The sequence below is a fragment of the Ictalurus punctatus genome, chromosome 19 (assembly GCF_001660625.3).
Source record: "Ictalurus punctatus breed USDA103 chromosome 19, Coco_2.0, whole genome shotgun sequence".
Classification (NCBI taxonomy): Eukaryota; Metazoa; Chordata; class Actinopteri; order Siluriformes; family Ictaluridae; genus Ictalurus; species Ictalurus punctatus.
The window spans coordinates 16,343,578-16,360,703 of NC_030434.2; the positions used below are offsets into that span (position 1 = coordinate 16,343,578).

At 40.1% G+C, this 17,126-nt stretch overlaps 1 protein-coding gene and 1 long non-coding RNA gene across 10 annotated transcripts in view; one reads left to right on the forward strand and one right to left on the reverse strand.

Annotated features, from left to right (window-relative positions):
* The window catches only part of foxp2 (forkhead box P2), a 95,388-nt gene that overhangs the window by 15,360 nt on the left and 62,902 nt on the right, over nucleotides 1-17,126 (forward strand). The window contains exon 1 of one of the 9 annotated variants that reach the window (XM_047162410.2): nucleotides 14,554-14,982. The exons of 6 other annotated variants lie outside the window; for them this stretch is intronic. The gene's annotated coding sequence lies outside the window, so the exon portion shown is untranslated. Of the gene's footprint in view, nucleotides 1-14,553; nucleotides 14,983-15,924; nucleotides 16,137-17,126 lie in introns of those variants that run through there. 2 more of the 9 variants (XM_053688094.1, XM_047162417.2) reach the window with 2 other exon arrangements.
* Nucleotides 5,704-15,839, reverse strand: LOC108279959 (uncharacterized). The gene is made up of 2 exons (XR_001815656.3): nucleotides 15,245-15,839; nucleotides 5,704-12,867 (listed from the first exon to the last, which is right to left on the reverse strand). It is a non-coding gene; the product is annotated as an uncharacterized LOC108279959 (long non-coding RNA).

A 17,126-nucleotide genomic window follows, 5' to 3' on the forward strand; every position in this document is an offset into this window, starting at 1 on the left:
GAAGCTACTAACACTGGGTAATTATTAGCTTTAAGTAGAGATTAAAATGAAAATGTTGACAGCAAATTGGCTTTTAGTGCGTGTTTCATGCACCTGGTTGTGGATCAGAGACCGTAATACACAGAGCCTCTGCTAATGACTCATACCACACACACACACACACACACACACACACACACACACACACACACACACACACACACACACACACACACACACACACACACACACACACACACACACACACACACACACACAGTCTCTCTAACACACCAGGGACATAACACTGTTTCATAGGAACTGAACCCTTTCTTTATAAAACCATGCATATATATATATATATATACAGACTAATGAGCTTTCTAAATATATATATAATTTACCCACTTTTCCATGAAGATGGCTTTCTTTCTCTTCAAATTGTTTTCCTTTCATTGCCTTGACAGCAGATAGGATTAGTGCTGTAGCCACTAACAACGATCAACATGTTTTTACTGTTGTCACGTAGCGCATCGCTTTCTTTTTGTCTTCCACTCTCCCACTACCATGGCTCGCCATGTTAAAATGATAAACAATCACTTTGACCTCAGGTGGCCTGTATTTGACATGCAGTCAGTTAAATGGTTTGTAAGATGTTTAATTACCAAATGGTATAATCATTCTTCATCTCCTGATTAGATGTATAATATTAAGTGAATCGCCTCCCTTGAGTCGGGTGTTTCACAGATCAATAGATTTAGAGCTGGGAGGAGCTTTGCCTTGACAGAAACAGGAAATCTCCCTGTATAGCTCAGTGGGACAATTCTTCATTTATACTATGTATTTAGCAAAATTTGAATTCCTTGTATAGGCACAGTACAGGGTCTGACTGCCGATGGTCATTCCTGGGTTTTTCTGTCATGTTTTCACACATCTGTGCCTTTCTTTAACCCTATATTCTTTATTCTTGTACTGTATCTACAGCCTTTAATAATTGGTGCCACTGTAGTTACTGAATAATTTATAGTAGTGGGAGATGAATATCTGAATAAAAAGCTGCAGGTCAAGGCTTTAAAGAAGTAAACAAATTCTAGATCATTTCCGCTTAAAAATACAGTAGACACACACTGTGATAAAGTATTGTATGAGAAAATGAATGCAAAAACAAACACAAAAGAGAGAATCTTTTAATGAATAATATGCTTTAAGATGTATAACTTGAAGATTTGGACGTTATCCATCATCCTCATAAGCATTTTACATAGTTGTGTTCAATGTGGGATCGAAATCCCCTACCAAATTTCACACTCACACACACACACACACACGTATGGACAGACACACTTCATTAGGACCCTGCCTAATTCCCAGTGGTACAGTTTACCCACAAACCCGAGTCAGCACTGAAAACATATGGTATCATTTTTGTCTGGGTAATAGAAGGTAAATATTGCACTCTGCTTCATGGAGATGTTTCCTAAACTGAGAAAATGTGCTCGTAGCACTTAGGAATGCTCAGACACATCACATGATGGCACTGTTTCCTTCTTTCCTTACTCAGCTGCCTCGGCTGCAGCAACAGGGTATGCTTTATGTAAGCTGAATGCACTTGAAAAGGCAGGAACTTCAAGAGAGCCAGGAGCTGCTCAACCAGTGTCCCAGGGCAGGCGCCTCTAAACGCGCCCAGCATGGAAGCATAATCGTGTGCCACCGAGGGCTTGAACCTCCTCCAGCCTGTTACATTCACTAAAGGAGCTAGCAGGAGATTCGGGCAATATTCGATTTTGCTTATTTAAAGAAAAAAAAGAAAATAATCTTGTGTTTTTGGCTTATGTATAGTTTTTCAGATACTTCTTTTCATTTGTAAAAATTTGTGTCGTGCCCAGTTTTTTTTTCTTTTCTTATACAAATAAAATGTATTACGACCTAGGGTCTTTATCTAAGTTGCATCAGTGTTGATTGATCGTACAGGTAGCATGTATTGTCCAAAATAACACATTGCAAATATGCTTATATAGGTTGTAATTGGGATGTGCAGTATATTATAATATACTAGTGAAGACATGATGAGTCATGGTTAAAGACAGACCTGTGCCCAAAAAAAAAAAAAAAAAAAAAAAAAATTGTTCATAGACAAGATAATTCCAGAAAGCTTAAAAATAAATGCTGGTGATTTATAATGGAGTTCATTTGCATATTGCAGGCTTTTACCGTAGCTATAAATAAACATTGCATCTGTTGATTTTTTTTTAGCAGAATGTTTTTTTTTTTTTTTTGAACAATCACAAAATATAAAATTTTACCGGAGATGAAATGATAGTTTGTAATAATTACACTGCTGAAGTAAACAGAAATCAATTGGTCCAGTCCAGTAATCGTACTCTCCTACACATCATCCAGCCCAGTCTGTTTCAGGATTAAAATTTTCTGAGTACATTTAATACAACCTGAATTCTGTGATTATTCACCCGGTTAAATTAATTAAATCAGATTCCTCTGATGCTGCCAGGCGTTCGGATGATAATTGCATCAGCACGCCAGAGTATAATAGGGTGGAAAGTGTTTTTAAGGTGGCAGTTCATTCCAGCCTGAGTCGTCCGCTCTAGCAGTGAGACTGAGGCTAGTCCTGTGGCAAGAGCTCGTACACTCAGAAGGGCTCCTACTCGCCTGGTTTCAATTCATACAACATAGAATGCATTTGGCAGGTTCAATTAAGAAATAGCAGTCGCAATCATTTTATTAATAACTAACTATTTCCAGCATCATCGTCGCCAAAGAGTAGCGCTGTTGTTGTAATGAGCGGTATATGAACTTTAACAAGTCCAATTACCTTTTAACTCCCTTATAGCCAGTACATTTGTCCCTTTGTATTTGAAACAAAACAGCAGTGTGAAAAATTGCTACAGTTACATTTCAATGTGGCGCTAATCATAAATAAAGGCAGGAGTGCAAATGAGCGGCATTACATTGGGGAGGCTGAGAATGGATGAAAAATGGAACGCTGTGTACTGGTAAATAGATAATCACACAAAAGTAATTGAGGTTTTCAAACCCCAATCTACTCTGCCAGCATGAGCTCGTTTACATGTTAATCACGAAAGCGATTTCCTTCATCACAAGGAAGTCCACACTCTTTCATAACCAGCTTTTAATTGCATTTAAAATGTCACAGAGGTGGAACATGTGTAATTTAGCCATAACTGTGTCCAAATTAATGGCCTCTACACAGACGTTCCATTCACCAAGCCCAGATGAGTCAGGCAGTTTGGTATTTTTATGATTTTATTCTTAATATATTTATTGGAAATGCACCAGGCAGTTCCTCACTCATTGTATGTTTCTCAAGTAATACTGCTGCTATCTGTGTGAATTTTAAACAAAATTTTTTATTAAACATTAAACTCAAGATAATGGTTAGTCTGTTCTACAGAACTTACTCATACATAGGCTGAAGTTTGTAAAGCGTCAAGTAACTATTGTGTAGAACTTAACAAGAGGAAATCGAGGAGATTAATGCAAGGTTAAAAAGTCAACAGACTAGATTTAAAGGCACCGAAAAAAAGTTTGTTTTCTTTCATCACCAGGTGTTCTTGCACATATAAATTACAGAGATGATGTTTCCATAACACAGCTTAGAGCACTCCAGAGAGGCAAACCTGCAAAACAGACCTATTTAATTTTTCATGGAGGAGGACCATCAGGAGCAATAAGCCAATATTCTTCTTCCCATTTTCCAGATGCTTTCTCTAGCCCTGCATCTTTCCAAACCCTAGCCCTTACTTTTTTTTCAGAATAAAAAGCAGTTCTGCCGAGACCCACATGAAAGGGAAGAACTGTTGAAATGTTAATTTTACCATCTGCTGTTGAGGCCAGCTACCTTTGTGTGCCTGTGTGTTGGTGAGTCTGGGCGTGCGTGTGTGTGTGTGCGTGCATGTGTGTGTGTGCGTGTGTGTTTTCTCTCTCCTTAAATTCCCAGCAGTTCTGTTCTGTTTTATAAATGTGCTGGTATTTTGGTTGTTTGACGTTTTGGATCAGTAACATAAAGATTCAGACTTGCGATTAGCCTGGCATCATCTCTGAGTTAGGGGCTGTCCCACTCCCGTCAGATTATGGTCTGTTCCTTCCAGATACTGTCTGTGCTATTTCCAAGTCTGTCCCAAACACTTGATCTCTCTCACATGAGCACTTCTCAGTAGGGGTGGGAGATATGAACATATCATGCTACTTTAAAGACAATTCTACGATCAATGATCTGTATCACAGTATATACGTTTGCTAAGAGGTTTTCTGTCAGCAAACGTAGTGTTGCATTTTTATTCTAATAAAAATAAGCTAAGAAAGAATAAATAATCGAACGCTGAAAAGGAGGGAAAAGCTCAAAATATTAACTTTACAAAGCGTTCGTAATGTTTCATGTTTAATCAGCTGCTTTCAATCCGATTGTAGCTATTATTTTAGAAATCCATAAATAAAATATGTTTAAAAAGATATTGCGATAGCTATGATATATCGGGAAAAAAGTATTGTGACAATATCACAATATCGATGTTATGTGGGCATATTGCCCAGGCTTATGTCTCAACTGTGTCTTCTTTTTTAACTGTTCATTTTAAATGATATACAGTAATTTTCCTCAGTTCATCAGGTTAATGCTGCATAGAAACTTGCTTGCTAAATGCTCTTTCAAATGCTCTTTGCTTCTCTTTCCATTACACTGACAACGGGCAAAGAAAGGAAGACAAACAAATGAACGCATTCCAGCCAAGGCTATGTTGGAAACACAGATTTGTTTAGCTTGATTTTTCTCCTCATTCTGGACTAAGTTGTCACTTTTTTTTTAAACCACATTTTATCTGTGTACAGTCGAGGCCATGGCCAAATGGACAGATTCCATGGTGAGATTTGATAGTTGGCAATTAGGCTGAGACATCCTGTAATGTGACTGTGTGCAGAGTTGCAGAGCGTTTGCCTTGGCTGGGATCTGATTGTTTAGTCTGCTCTCATTGTGAACCCGCACTGTTTCTGAGTAGCAGTTGACGGTTGTTTGCGAAGTGCCGGGGAAAATGTGAGAGGCCACCGCTTGCCTGTTCTATTTATTTATTTTTCTCTGTCCTTGGGACTGGAATCTGATTTGTGTTCATGTTGCATGGTTCTTTTTCGGAGCAGATTTGTCTTTAGCAAATGCGGCTGCTGGAACCTAGACTTTGCATGACCTTACTGTGCAGCCTGTATTTCATTAATGACCAGCTCTGTGGTTTGGGGAGAAGAATATTTTTCATATGACACCACCTTGCATTAGTGCAGAGCAGCAGCTGCAGAAAGCCCAAAAGCAGCCAATTTTGTGGCTTTGAAAGGTGTGAAAAGTTCAGCTCCCTATAGTAAGATCCATGCATTTATAATTTCTGCGTGTGTGAAAGTGTCTGTCTTCAGTCGGAACTACTGTGGACTTGTAAAAAAAAAAAAAAAATCATCTGCTAATCTTTGCCTTTCATTTTTGTGGCAGCAAGAAAATGTGAAGGATATGATGTCCTACATGAATATCAGAAGACTGAGATTTGACTTTTTCATAGTAAATATAGTGAAATTAATCAACATTAGAAGTGCTGCAATAGAAACAATTCAGTGAAGTACTCACTGATGTCTTCCTGATATCACTTCTTCCATACATTCCCAAAAGTAATCTACAGTGAACTACCACAGAGTATTGAATGTCCTAAAGGGAAACCCCGATTTTGTCCGGGCCAAACAAAAGAACCCTCTACAGCCGCCTGCTGCTCTTTCTGTAATGTTCTCCTTTCGTGATTGCTCACTGCAAGGAGCAGAACCAGTGTTGACGTCAATTCTGACCTGCGTTTTTCTGCAGTCCTGATAGATATTTACTGTGTGTCTGTTTGTATGCTGGCATTCACAGTAACAGTGTTAGTTTAAGGCTTCAGTCCTTCAGCAGCAGTGGGGAAGATGGAGGCTGGCCATCAAGGCTCAGTGAATCCAAACAAAAGAGGGATTACCTAATAGTCCAGCTATGTATTTGAAGTCGGTCTTCTGTTTGTTTGGGGAGGTGGATGGTGTATGTGCTTGTAGATGGCCCAGCAGCAGCTGTTGGGCACTTTTTTTTTTTAACCTTCTCTTTTCCATCACCCTTTGTAGGCAGGCTGCAAAAATCCTTGCTGTGCTGAACTGAAGTAAGATAATGAATCAAAAAAGTTGTAGGTGTCTGGAAATAATTGGGAATACGGAGTGTTGCTATGCAGTATGATAGAGTTTGGATGCAAAATTGAAAATCATCCATCGGAATATTTATTTATTTATTTATTTATTTATTTATTTATTTATTAATTACAGTTTTCTTAAAGGCTGGCTTCATTTATATGATTTATTTCTGATTTATAATATGCATGTTTGTGTGTGAGTCTGTTGTGTGAGTGGGAGGGTGTAGAGTTAAAAAAAACACTGTGCTTTGGTACAAGGTCAAAATAAATCTATTACAGTAACTGCAAATCATTATCACCCAAAGTATTTCAAATGTATATCAAAATGCAAAAAGTTTTTAGTGTCTGCTTGTTTCTATTAAAGTAGCTCAGTGGTCAAGATCTTAGACTTTTGATCAGAAGGTCGATAGATCAAATCCAAGCACCTCCAAGCTACCACTGCTGAGCCCTTGAGCAAGGCCCTTAAACCTCAACTGCTCAGTTGTATAAATGAGATAAATGTAAGTCACTCTGTATAAGGGCGTCTGCTAAAATGCCGTAAATGTATAGGTGTAGATGCCATTTGATAAGCTTTCTCAAGAACGCGAGGACTTTTTTATTTTCCCCTTTTCAAATTCATGTTAGTGTGTATGGGTTTGTGTGTTTGTTCAGCTTTTAATTGAAAATCATGCTTTTAATTGAAATGGGATTTGTGGTTTTTGGAGTTAACACTATAGCTTTAAATCCTACATTTTTTTTCTTTTTCATTTTTTTTAGCACGAACACTTACATTTCTGCTGGTCGCTGAATTAATGGAAGCCATTTGTGTTGGTGAATATTTGTCCATTCACTCCTGTTTTCAGTGTCAGACTGTTTCTGCACTTAAATTATAGAACATGGACGCTTTTAAGGTAGAGAGGCAGCAAACTGATAAGTGGTTCATTTCACTTTCTAAGCCCTTTTTATTGGAACTATAATAACTGCTGTATTATAATTTATAATGTATTCCTTCGTTTGCTAATGCCCTTCGATATATCTGAGGATGGTGGCTAAATGTGGTCTGAATATTATTGTGGTTACGTTTTAAAAAGACAAATCAATTACATGTTTTTGATAATGCACCACAATTCTGCTGTCAATCAGTTTATGGACGGCTGAATGGTTGGGGCAGAGTGTGTGTGTGTGTATATGTGTGTGTGTGTGTGTGTGTGTGAGAGAGAGAGAGAGAGAGAGAGAGAGAGAGAAAAGATCCATGCAGTGTAGGACCCTACAGAATGAAAGTGTTTTTTTTTTGTTTGTGCAGTATGCCATCAGTCTTCAATCAACTAAGTGTGTTTCATAATGGCTACAGCCTGAGCGTGAGGCCTTTGAACCAATGGCAATGTTATTACGGTCATTTTTACCTGATAGAATATGGACTTTTTCACATGCTGTCAGACCCGAAACGTCATTAAAGCAATTCTCACAAAAAGTTTGCCGCAAACTCGAATGTGAAAGAGTTAGCCGTTTTGGCCAAATTGCAGAGCACAAGACTGAAGAACGATATCAGTGGGGGGAAATCTTTGGGAAGTAAAAATTGCCACTTGCATACTGTCTTTGACCGCAGCGCAAAGGCTTAACCACTCCTGAGGAACATGTGCCGTTTAGGAAGATATAAAGGAGTGATTTTATTACTTGGTACATCTCCCCTCAGAAGCGATTTCATTTCTCCTTTCAGACTCCACAGGAGCCTTTATTTGATCTCATATTCCTGAGTTTAACTGCCTCAAACCAGCCAACCTCCGTTTATTTTCATTTGGAAAACACATTTTCTGTTCACCTCAAGAGAAGCTGAAGATGGATAGGAGGGGGCTGCCCGGCTCTGTATCGAATGTAAATGTCTTCTTTGAGCTACTTTTCACCCACGATAATTGGAGCCCAAACTTTGCATTGCACTCCTACTAGGACCAGCAGAGAGGCGTGCGACTGGTGTGCGGTTTTTGCCACACTCGCCATCAAGACAGCCAACATGTAGTCTCACCTTTTTTTTCTAGTGTAAGGCTGTTATGTAGCACAAACAGTTCTTGCATGTCTTTGTATTGGTTGTGATTGGGCTCCAATTATAAAAAAAAAAAAATTGTTCTGTTACATTTTTCAATTTAAAGTAGAGCTGCAACAACTCATCGATAAACTCGATAATAAACGATAATTAAAATAATTGACAACGAATTTCATTATCAGTTAGTTGGGTTTGTGATGTCACTGGATAACCCCTTCACAATGGTGAAAAACGCATTTCTATGAATAAAACACATCTGAAAATCCGCGGAGGTCACAGAGTGAGCTGTTGTTTTATATTAAGCGCTTCACACAAACTCGTAAGTGTATTAACGTGGCTTGTCGTGTCAGATCCGTGTGCTGTTTAATGTGTTCCAGACATGTTTTCTTCAGCACAGACATTACATTTTTATGTTTATATCCTTATCTGTAAATGTTAGAAATTCACGCCATTTTACATAAAGGCTCGTCCTGACAGCAAGTGAGTCTCCATTACATTTGAACACCGAACGAGCACGAGTCCACGCATGCGCGCCAATAAAACAGCATGCAATAGAAAGGAAGCGCAATAACGCTGACTAAAATATTCATTTTGATCAAATATGTTGTTTGATGCTATATTTAGTGATATTTAGAAACTAAAGTAATTGTGTTTTTGTATGAGAGCAGTAACTGTAATGGGGTTAGAACATGGAATTGTATATAAGTGTAAGAAGTGTCATGCATTTACAGAATAAAGTAACATGTTCAGATGAGTGAATGTGTGTGTTACTGCGGAACATTCAACCTCTTACCAGTTAACACTTAGTTTGTGTTTTTTTTTTTTCTTTTTTTTTTAACATTTTAATTTCTGCTTTAAAGCTTGTGGACAAACAGCTAGTTTTTTGTTTTCAAAATATAATGTTAATATATATTTTTTAAAAATCCTTTGCAGAATGTATAGCAAAGCCCACATAGAAACATTGAATACTTTTTTTCATAGCCTTCAATTTGCACAGCATTTGTAGGACAACACTGGGCAGAATGTGAAATAACATGTTTATTTGTTGTTGTTTCCCCCCCCCGAAATGCAGGAAATAAAAACGGGTCTTTCAATCCAACTAATCGATTAATCGCATGAATAATCGACAAATTAATTTATTATCAATATAATCGTTAGTTGCAGCCCTAATTTAAAGCATACCTTACTTTATCCTTGCGTCTATAGATATACAATTTATAGTAGATTAAGTCAAACACAAGACACTTGTGTAGACTGACCAGTTTTGGGTAGCCCGACTTCACTGGTAACCTCATTTGATTTTGGACAGGATTGTCCATTTAGACCAGTTTACCCTTAAGCCTGGGCTACTTATGTTACTAAGCCATTTTTGACTTTGTAACAGACAGCGGGCTGGATTCTTGCTTAGAGGTTACCTCAGTTTGTCTCTGCCTGTCTTTTGTCCCCTATTCCATGTCTCCTACACCTAGGTCTGCTCTAAGCCCTGTCAAATGACAGCACCATGCAAACATTCGGCAGTTTTCAGAGACCAAAACCTTACTTCCCCCACTTCTCCTCTCTCTCTTTCTCTCTCTCTCTCTCTTTGGGTAGCCCCCACTGGGCTCAGTTCCATGCAGTGAATTACCTCCAGATGTAATTCCTATCCCCGCCCTCAACGAATTAGTGGCTAGTAACAATTGGGTTTAAATTAGCAGCGGCATGGAGAACGGTTACGTTTGAAATTTCCATATAATGAGTTTATTATTCTTTGGTGGGATGCCATTTTCCTCGATTAATTTTCTTTCTTTTTTGTTTAATTTGTGTCTGTTTGAATAGTGTTAAACTGCTGAATGGAAGAGACTCATGGTAGTCCTGAACTCTGATGTAACATGAAAGTATCCTGAATAGATCCATCTGTATCTGTCTTTCTCTCTATCCCTGTCTCTGTTTTTCCTCATTGTATTAAAGTTACAAATTTCACTTCCAACTGAGTGTGTAATTTATGTCACTTATGTTATCTTATTGTTTCCCTCTCTCTTTTGTTCTTTTTTTTTTTTTTTTTTTTTTAGAGCATTTGAACAAAATGGATTAGTGTATTTTGAGGGTTTTTTTGTTTTTATTTCATTGTACTGAATACATTGAGTGGTGGTTATAGAGCCTTTAGTGCATATCCTTTTATCTGATTACAAGTTTGGCAGCCGTGTGCATCTCAAGCCTTGTCACCTACGTTTTCCCCCCAATGTGATTTTAATACAAATTGCAGCCTTTACAATATGATAATATCTTGTGTGTGTGAAAAGGTAAGTAGGCTGTCATGCAGTATGCTTTCATCTCGCTCCAATCTGCTGCATAATAGGTAAACTGCTGTGAGGTGTACTTGCTTGTATAAATTTACCCACACAGTCAAGTCTTTGATTTCATCAACTCGTCTTAATTCAAATGTGCTTTTGAAGAAAGCCACATTTTAAGGCAAGGTGCCGAAGAGCCAATTTAACCTGGAGTGTCTGTCGCGTTTGTCGGGCCTTTCTGTTTGAAGTGGCTGGTCAGCTTGAACTGTCTGACTTCTATCATTTCTGTCTCTTTTATTTCTCTGCTGTAATGTATACTTCAATTCTCCCTGCAGCTGCTGAAGTGGTGCAGGTATCATTAAACAGGAGAGAAAAAGAGCGAGAGAACACTGCTGAGTGCTATACGTGGCTCCTGCTTGCGCGTGTTGATATTCCAGCTCGTGCAAATGTGCGTCAGTTTATTTTCAATAGGAACTGAATCAGGGCCCTTCCCTGGAGCTGCTTACTTGGCCTGTTGATATTGAGTCGAGCAAACACTCACTTGGGGATGTCCTGTTGGGCGGCCAGCCAGAGTCGCAAATGAAAGTCACATGTGTGAACTCCTGTGTGTGGATCCTCGGAGGCAAGCGGAGCGGAGCAGGCCCAGGCTTTGCAGGAGGCCTCCTCACACACACGGCCACTGGCCTTAATTAGAGTTTTAATGGTGCAGCCACGGAGTGCGGCTTATTTACCCACCCAGATAGTGGTTTATTTTGATGTGCATTGTGTCCGCCTGCTCCTGTGCTGCAGGCTTGTTATCATCCAGATTAATGTTACAGATTAAGCGTAGATGCGCTCACTGAGCGTTCTACTTTTGTGCTTGGCACCCCCACACCTCCCTCCCTTCCCTGAAATATGTATGCAAATATATTTGGACACTATCATTATAGGCTACTTAATAGGGATTTCATTAAGGAGCTGCCATGCAAAGCAAAGGCAAGTTGCCATGGATACTCTAGTGCCTAAGTACAGTGTATTATAATGTTTAGCTCTGTGTTATGTCATCCCTGTGTTCTAGTGGTCCATTTCAGGCCACATCTCTCTCATCATTAGTCTGAAGAAATGTTTTATCTTATTAGTTTGTCATTAATCTTTTGCATGAAACAGCAATTTAATTGTATAGTTTTCACCAGCATAATTAGACAAACATGCTCATGCCTTGGATGTGGTTTCTTAATTTTCAGTGGTTTGTATGTAACAATTGCATCAATAACATAATGAGATTTTGCGATTAAAAGACACATTCTTTTAAAAAAGCAGGGTTATGTTCTGGACAAAGAGATGGTGTGAGTGTATTTGCTACACTGGTGAAAATATTTATTTAAAAATACCTTTATATAAAAGATTAGATAAATACAAACGTGGAAAGTGTCTTTTGGCATAACTGTCACATGCAGACTTCACATTAAACATTTTACTTCGCTCTTCATTACTTATTTACTAAGTGTGTGATATTAAGCTTATTCCCACCCTGATCTGATTACATTTAACCAGTCACAATACAATACTGCCCCTTCCTATATGGTCTCTGATGCAAGACCTCTGTGTGATAATGCTGATGTTTGTTTAGACTAAACTTAGTGTTTGAAATTGCTTCATTCAAATGTCACTTTCTATTGAAATCCTGTACTTGTGCAAATAAAGTCACATCTATGGCTGGAAGAGAGATAGAAACCACGCCAGTGAGTTTATTAGGGCAATGTTTACTAGTGCAGCATGCATAGCTTCAGATCGGACATCAGCTGCACAGCGGGGAGGGAAACTGGAGGTGGATATGAACTCAAGTGCATAACTCTCTAGCCAGAAAGAACAGCTTTGCTGCTTGTGGCAATTCTGCCAGGTCTGAAACACATCACATTCTCAGTGACTGCACACAAGCCCAGCTTTTCTCAGGACTTACTCATTCATCTGCATTTCACAATAAACACTATAGCATTACATCTCTGTTAATTATTAACAGCCCATTGATTTCTGCACTGATGTGTATATGAGTCTCATTTAAACAAGTGGATTGTGAACATTACTGTAAGACAGCCTGGTGTCTTTGACTCGGAGAGGCTGGATCACTCCCCCCATGTGGGGGCGAGGAAGATGGAGTTGGGCTCTTGACACTGCCTACTGGCTCAGGGCAGTATGTTTTGTGTCTGCTCTAATTGAAAAAAAGATTCGTTAGAGCGGGTTGCTATGGAAATTATGCCATCGCATGTAGAAAGCTGAGAGCTGGAGCAGCATAGCGGTGACCAGCACGCATGCCAACGGTTCCTTCCCCCCACCCACCAGCCGTTCGCGTTCTTCTGCCACTCCTCAAGTGCCGCTTCTGGGATTGTTCGTCCTCGTTGACCTTGGCAGTCCAAAGCTATGCAAAATGAAGAATAAAAAGACAGAAGTGGGAAGAAAATTAGCATCACACATATACAAGGAGTCATGGCACTGCTATGGGAGAGTGTTAAAAATGAAGCTGGAGTCAAGGGGAGGAAACAGCGTAGTCTGTCATTTGCCAGGCTAAAAGCCAGAAATAACTGTTATTTAATGAAGCAACCTTTCCTCTGTGTTGTTTAGTGAAAGAGGGTGGAGGCCAGTAAAAGGTGTTATAGTTCCTGGCCTATGAACAATATTTCTGATGATATCATACTGTTAAAATATGATCCAGTTGAGCTAGCAGATAATACACTGTTTGGAGCCAGTTAAATCATGCCAGTGCAGCATTCAAAGCAGAGAGTTCAAAGTGGTCTTATGGCGCATTGAAGGCTAGATGTTTAACTAAATAAATCTGTCATCCCTGCCTTGGGTGGATCTCACACAACATGAAAGTTCTTGCACACCATGCTCTGTCTTAGTGTTTGTGAATGTGGGGGTGTATAAGAGAGAGTTTTTGTGTTAGCCTGTCAGGGTGTGCGCATGTAAGAGTGATTATTGATTACAGGAGTGGTTTTAGTCTGTGTTTTTATGTTATTTCCATATAAATCCTAGATACAAAGCTAATATTTTGATTAATCTATTTTTCCCTCTTTTCTCATATTTACCGGAGTTGTTAATACTGGCTTTAAGAGCTTGACACATTTTGCCAGTTGATATTAGTGGAACTTTTGTATTTTTTAGGCTTACACACGCTTTTCTTGAGTTCATAAACAGCTGGCTCTCTCGCTCCTCATCCAGCATTGTGTGTACAGACCAAGCCAGACAAGCCTCACTCTTCAATCTCTCCAAGTCCATGTGGCGAAGGGAGCTACTAGCAGATGGACTTGCTTTTGCATCTGCTGTGTGCAAACCAGGCTTTGTACACCACTCCTGGGGGAAAGGAGGGCTTTTTTTTTCTCTGCAAGTAGATTCCTGTCTGTTGGAGTGACTAAGAAAAACATCTGTGGCATGCAGGGGGGTTGGAGGAGCCGGCAAAGGGGGCAGAATTGACAAAAGGATTGACAAACACCATTAGCCGAAGACGTTCTATGTCGCTGCCTGTGTGTACTGTTTACAATACGGAGCATATGTCAATACATCATCGTGATGGCAGTCTGGCAGGAGACCCCACTCAATTTTGATTCGTAAATGGACGAATCTGTAACTCAGAAAGACTGAAGCTTGATTAACATCTGTAAAGACAAATGTGCCTTTGTGAAGTGGATTCCAAGCTTTATCAGACACAGGGAAAAGCTGCGAAAAAGATTGTCTGGGTTGTGTTTCTCCCCTCCTCCTGCACTCACACATTTCCTCTGCAAGTTTTTTTTCTTTCTTTCTTTTTTTGGGTTTCAGCAGGCTTGCCCTAATAAGGGAAGAGGGAGACATATTTATCACAGTTGTTAATATTGGTTTTAAGACACATTGTGCTAGTGGATGAAGTTTTTTAATATATTGTACTAGTTTATTTTACTATGTGAATGTGAGAAAATAGTTACTTTGCTAAGATGTGCGCCTTTTGACTATCTCGGGTCACTCCCGACACCATGCACAAAAAGAAAAACACCCCCTTCCCCTCCCTCGAACTCTAACTCCGAGTACCTCCAACCCTCAATCACCCCCCACCCCACCCCACCCCCACCCCCCAACCAGCTCATCATATTGCTGATTTTTGTGTACGATTAGTCCTGGCATGCCAAAACAATCAGAGTCTGGCTGGTTTGTTGTAATTTCAAACGTAAAAAGTACTACAGCTACAGGACGTGATCGGGCAGAGGAGCTCTGGCTGTCATGTAAATACTGCTGTAAATAGTTCTTTGATGATGGCTTTGACAGTGAGCGTCAGCTAGTTTTTTCACCCTCTCCTCTCTCTCTCTCTCTCTCTCTCTCTCTCTCTCTCTCTCTCCGTCTCTTTCTCTCTCACCCCCATTCTATTTTTTGTCCTCTCTCTGATGTTGTTGCCTACCAGTGGCATTTTTTCCCTCATTTTGATGCATTTTAATGTTCCAAGACTTCTAAGAATATCTTCAAATGACTCTACCTTTGGGGAGCGTCAATCACGGTCATTGTTTTAAAGGTATGTTACTTTTCTCTCCTTCTCTCTCCGGTAGCGTGTGAGTGTGGGTGAATTTTTGTGTGTTGCTCTGAGGCATATTCTAGCTTTGTGGCATCCTTTTTCTAAAAGCTGTTGCTTCCTGCTAATTAAAGACAAGAGGTTAGTAATTGTTGTTTAGCGAGGAGCGTTCCCTCACCCAGCGCTCTGCCGAAGCTAACAGCTGCCGCTAAGGCTCACAGACTGCTCTCATTCAAAAGCAGGAATAAAAAGCAGTAACACATACCTTTCTGCGGGAGCATCACAGGAAGCCCCGGCATCCTCCTGCAGCACCACGAGTTTGTTAAATCCCCACAACCAAACGAGTATCAGGAAAGCAGGAGCGAGCAAGGCACAGTGTGTGTGTGTGTGTGTGTCTGCGTGTGTGTGTGGGAGCGAGTCAGTGTGTGCTGCCGCTCTTTCGGAGCACAGCTCTAGCGGAGGAGGTGCGAACGGAGCCGTAGATCCTCACAGATTCTGAGAGAGTGCTGAAACCGCTCAGCACCATCTCACTCACACACGTGCGTGCACACACACACACGCGCACACACACACACACACACACACACACACACACACGTGCTGTAGAGAAACTGAGACGGTCATTTTTAGATCAGGAACAATTGAAAAATTTCTTACACTTCTCAAGCAATAAACCTGTTTAAAAAAACAACAAAAAAACTAGCGTTTTGAGGTAATTGAGATTTTAGATTCTAAGAGAAAATTGTGACTGTGTAGTTATGTAGAATTTCCAGTGTGTCATGTAGGGGAAAAGCAGCTGACCGGGGCAATACATTTTCACATTGCTCATTTTTTGTTCCTCCTTCTGCCTGGCCAGGCACGCTGCTCTCCGAAGCCCTACCGGGTCCTGCCTGTCCGCTGTAATTGCCCAGTGACAAGTGGAAATGATGGAATAATTGTCAAGAGAGTGGGGTCCTTTTTTTCTAACCCGGGCACCGGTGACTTAAGTATGCATGAGCGGTGCGTGAGGGACGGGGCCGAGCGAGGCGCTTGTTTATGATGCCCCACTGTATAAACACAGTTGGAGTGATGACACAGATAAGAGCACACTACTCCCCGTGACACGAGCCGCCAGCACACGCCAAACAGCCAGCAGTCCCATCAGCACTCACCTGCAGGTAACACATCCGTCTTTCCATCCCTCTCTCTTTCCCCTCTTCCCTCTCGCCGCTTTAGTGAGCCAAGGGTCGCTTTTGTTCTTTCTTGCTCTTCCTTGTGCGTTACTTTAATTACTGCTGTTACAGCTTTCGTGGTGATGAATGGATGTGTGAGCATGCGTGCGTGTGTGTGTGTGTGTGTGTGCGTGTGTGAAGCAGAACAGTGTAGTTCAACTTTGCCTCGTACGTGCTTTTATGTGAAGTGTTGCCAAACGTCGAGCTGTTGAGATTACAGTGTGCTAACAGGCCAGTGTGTGATCATTAAAATCAAGAGGTGAAACTAATGTTTTTATTGTACATCATTGTCTACTGCTGATGATGTTAAAGTGAAGAGGCCATGCTTTAAGCTTCTGTAATAAGCTAATAGTGGTCAAATAAAAATGAGTTGCAGATATCCGCTTTACTACAGCGACCCTTTTTTAATTTTTTTTTATTTTATTTGAAGGAGTTAAGAGTTTTTGCAGCCAGTCAGAACTTTATAGAGCCTGTCCCAGTTTGAGGGGAGGGGTCACTAAAATTATGAAGAGTGAAATACTAATTATCTCTATCAAAGGCAGGTGTATAATTTGTTTACTTAAATATTCATGAGGGTGAGTAAGGCATGGTATTGGGCTATTGTGAGCATATTATTAACATTTCATAGGGCTTGTGCTGGAATGCAGAAGGGCTCTTCTTCATTATTTAATACCCCAATGCATAATGAGCTGTGTGATTAGTTCATATGGAGAATTGGCTCAACTCCATTCTGAAGAGAGATAATTCACATTGTTCTCAAGAGTCTGAATATAATAGGTTCTTTAGTGCAATGAAATTAAAAGCTACACATTTTATATTTCAGCTTACAAATCCCCTTGGCAATATTCAGTTTTGGAGCCTTTTTCTTCCCCTCTCTCTCTCTCTCTCTCTCTCTCTCTCTCTTTCTCTCTCACCTCCATCTCAAAAAAAAAAAAC